Here is a 5000-nt window from a genome sequence, read left to right as displayed (position 1 = left end):
CGCAGGGTAAAATGCTTAGTGGTACTTCGTCTGTCGCTATGTTCTGAGTTCGAATTCAGCTGAGGTCGACTTTGCCTTTCATCCATTCAGGGTCGATAAATTGAGTACCAGTGGAACACTGGGGTCAATGTTATCGACTCATCCCCCTCATCACAAAATTTGAGGCCGTGTGTCTCCAGTAAAAAGGATTATTGTTATTATTATTATTATTATATTATTATTATTATTTTTTTTTTTTTTTTTAATTATTATTATTGTTATCAAGGCAGCGAGCTGGTAGGGCCGTTAGCACACTGGACGAAATGCTTGCGCTACGTTCTAAGTTTAAATTCTGCCGAGGTTGACTTTGCCTTTCTTCCTTTCGGGGTCGATAAATTAAGTACCAGTTGAATCCTGGGGTCGATGTAATCTACTGGTCCACTCCCATAACTTTTCGGGCCTTGTGCCTATAATAGAAAGGATTATTCAGGCGACGAACTGACAGAACCGTTACCGCGTGGAAAAATTGCCTTGCGTCCTTTCTTCCGACTTCGCGTTGTGAGTTCAAATGTTACCGGGGTCGACTTTGCCTTTCTTCCTTTCGGGGTGGGTAACATAAGTACCAATTGCGTACAGGGGTCGATGTAATCGACTATCCCTCGCCCCGCAAATTTCAGGCTTTGTTCACATAATAGAAAGGATAAATACTATTATGGTTATATAATTTTTTTGTGTTAAATTGTATTTTGATTAAGTCAGTGAGATATTTTTTTTTCTACTTCGGTTTTAGTTTCTTGGGTTAATCTCAAAGAAATATCAACGTGTTGGTTTCTCTGAAATCATTTCCCCTAATTGTGAAAAAAAAAACAAAAAAAGAACAGAAAAGAAAAAGCAGAATTTTGAAAATTTTCAAGTGTTTTACATTTTGTTATTTTTGTCCTTAACTGTCATGAAACAAGATGACGGCGAGTAACGTAAACCTTGACAGCTGCACAGAAACACACACACTCCTGCACACACACTCATACACACACACTCCTGCACACACACTCATACACACACACTCCTGCACACACACTCATACACACACACTCCTGCACACACACTCATACACACACACTCCTGCACATACACTCATACACACACACTCCTGCACATACACTCATACACACACACTCCTGCACATACACTCATACACACACACTCCTGCACATACACTCATACACACACACTCCTGCACATACACTCATACACACACACTCCTGCACATACACTCATACACACACACTCCAGCACACACACTCGTGCACACACACTCGTGCACACACACTCGTGCACACACACTCGTGCACACACACTCATACACACACACTCCTGCACACACACTAGTACACACACACTCCAGCACACACACTCGTGCACACACACTCATACACACACACTCGTGCACACACACTCATACACACACACTCCTGCACACACACTCGTACACACACACTCCTGCACACACACTCCTGCACACACACTAGTACACACACACTCCTGCACACACACTCGTACACACACACTCATGCACACACACTCATGCACACAAACTCGTACACACAAACTCGTACACACACACTCGTGCACACACACTCATGCACACACACTCATGCACACACACTCGTACACACATACACTCGTACACACACACTCATGCACACACACTCATGCACACACACTCGTGCACACAAACTCGTACACACACACTCGTACACACACACTCATGCACACACACTCATGCACACACACTCGTGCACACACACTCGTGCACACACACTCGTACACACACACTCGTGCACACACTCGTGCACATACACTCCTGCACACACACTCCTGCACACACACTCGTGCACACACACTCCTGCACACACACTCCTGCACACACACTCGTGCACACACACTCCTGCACACACACTCCTGCTCACACACTCGTGCACACACACTCCTGCACACACACTCCTGCACACACACTCCTGCACACACACTCCTGCACACACACTCGTACACACACACTCGTACACATACACTCGTACACACACACTCGTACACACACACTCGTACACACACACTCCTGCACACACACTCGTACACACACACTCGTGCACACACACTCGTGCACACACACTCGTACACACACCACTCATGCACACACACTCGTGCACACACACTCGTACACACACACTCGTGCACACACACTCATGCACACACACTCGTGCACACACACTCGTACACACACACTCGTGCACATACACTCGTACACACACACACTCGTACACATACACTCGTACACACACACTCATGCACACACACTCGTGCACACACACTCATGCACACACACTCATGCACACACACTCATGCACATACACTCGTGCACACAAACTCGTACACACACACACTCGTACACACACACACTCGTACACACACACTCGTACACACACACTCGTACACACACACTCGTACACACACACTCGTGCACACACACTTGTACACACAGACACACACTCGTGCACACACACTCGTACACACAAACTCGTACACACACACTCGTACACACACACTCATGCACACACACTCATGCACATACACTCGTGCACACAAACTCGTACACACACACTCGTACACACACACTCATGCACACACACTCGTGCACACACACTCGTGCACACAAACTCGTACACACACACTCGTACACACACACTCATGCACACACACTCGTGCACACACACTCGTACACACACACTCGTGCACATACACTCGTGCACACACACTCGTACACACACACTCGTCCACACACACTCATGCACACACACTCGTGCACACACACTCGTACACACACACTCGTGCACACACACTCGTACACACACACTCGTGCACACACACTCGTACACACACACACTCGTGCACACACACATGTACATACACACTCGTGAACACATACTCGTACACACACACTCGTACACACACAACCGTGCACACACACACTCGTACACACACACTCGTGCACACACACTCGTACACACACACACTCGTGCACACACACTTGTACACACACACTCGTGAACACATACTCGTACACACACACTCGTACACACACACTCGTGCACACACACTCGTACACACACACTCTGCTCACACACTCGAACACACACACTCGTCCACACATACTCGTACACACACACTCGTGCACACACACTCGTACACACACACACTCGTGCACACACACTTGTACACACACACTCGTGAACACATACTCGTACACACACACTCGTACACACACACTCGTGCACACACACTCGTACACACACACACTCCTGCACACACACACTCGTGAACATATACTCGTACACACACGTACACACACACTCGTGTACACACTCGTGCACACACACTCGTGCACACAAACTCGTGCACACACACTCGTGCACACAGACTCGTACACACACACTCATGCACACACACGTACACACACATATATGTGCACATACACTCGTGCACAAACATTCGTACACACACACACTCGTACACACACACTCGTACACACACTCGTACACACACACTCGTGCACACACACTCGTACACACACACTCCTGCACACACTCGTACACACACACTCGTGCACACACACTCCTGCACACACACTCCTGCACACACATTCGTACACACACACACTCGTGCACACACACTCGTACACACATACTCGTACACACAGACACTCGTACACACACACTAATGCACACACACTCGTGCACACACACTCGTGCACACACACTCGTACACACATACTCGTACACACACACACTCGTACACACACACTCATCCACACACACGTACATACACACACACTCGTGCACACACACTCGTACACATACACTCGTGCACACACACTCGTACACGCACACTCGTGCACACACACTCGTACACACACACTCGTGCACGCACATTCGTACACACACGCACATACACACATACTCATGCACACAGACTCGTACACACACACTCATGCACACACACTCGTACACACACTCGTGCACACACACTCATGCACACACACACACTCGTACACACACACACGTACACACACAACCTACACACACACTCCTGCACACACACTCGTACACACACACTCGTACACACACACTCGTGCACACACACTCGTACACACACACTCGTACACAGACATTCGTGCACACACACTCGTCACACACACATTCGTGCACACACACTCATGCACACACACAGTCGCATTCACACATGCCCCGACACACAGGCGCACACATAGAGCAAAAAAGAAAAATTTGATCAAAAGTCTTGTACGACAATTGAACGAAGACTATTCTGTGTTGTTTTTCATAGAAATGAGGAGAAATTTTGATGAGTTGTTTAACAATCACAACAGTAAGATCGTTAAGCACCACAACGACGCCATCTTAGCTCGGCAGAGTCAGCTTTGTTGCGTTGAATAAGGAAAATTGTGATACAGACAGGTTCAGTCGGGGGAGGCTGGGGTGGCGGAGGTATTCCCCGTGGGACTTGGTGTCGTTGACCAAGGAATTTGTCTGGGAGTAAGCAAGAAGTTAACATACATCACGTCTGTCTCATGAAGAGAGAGACAGAGATGGAGAGAGAGAGAGACAGAGAGACGGAGAGAGAGAGAGAGACAGAGAGACAGAGAGACGGAGAGACGGAGAGAGAGAGACAGAGACAGAGAGACAGAGAGACAGAGAGACGGAGAGAGAGAGAGACGGAGAGAGAGAGAGAGACGGAGAGAGACGGAGAGAGAGAGAGAAAGAGAGACAGAGAGAGACAGACAGACAGACAGACAGAAAGACAGACGGAGAGAGAGACAGAGAAACAGAGAGAGACAGAGACAGAGAGAGACAGAGAGGCAGAGAGACGGAGAGAGAAAGACAGAGAGATAGAGAGACAGAACGACAGAGAGGCAGAGAGAGACAGAGAGACAGAGAGACAGAGAGACG

General features: G+C 48.1%; 1 protein-coding gene across 1 annotated transcript in view; it reads left to right on the top strand.

Annotated features, from left to right (window-relative positions):
- LOC115231531 (neo-calmodulin-like) overlaps positions 1-5000 on the top strand; it is a 47545-nt gene that overhangs the window by 6667 nt on the left and 35878 nt on the right. The gene's annotated exons all lie outside the window — the stretch shown is intronic.

This window comes from Octopus sinensis, unplaced genomic scaffold (assembly GCF_006345805.1).
Source record: "Octopus sinensis unplaced genomic scaffold, ASM634580v1 Contig18716, whole genome shotgun sequence".
Classification (NCBI taxonomy): domain Eukaryota; kingdom Metazoa; phylum Mollusca; class Cephalopoda; order Octopoda; family Octopodidae; genus Octopus; species Octopus sinensis.
Note: the sequence above shows the minus strand (reverse complement) of the source record. Positions and strands in the feature narration are given on the sequence as shown.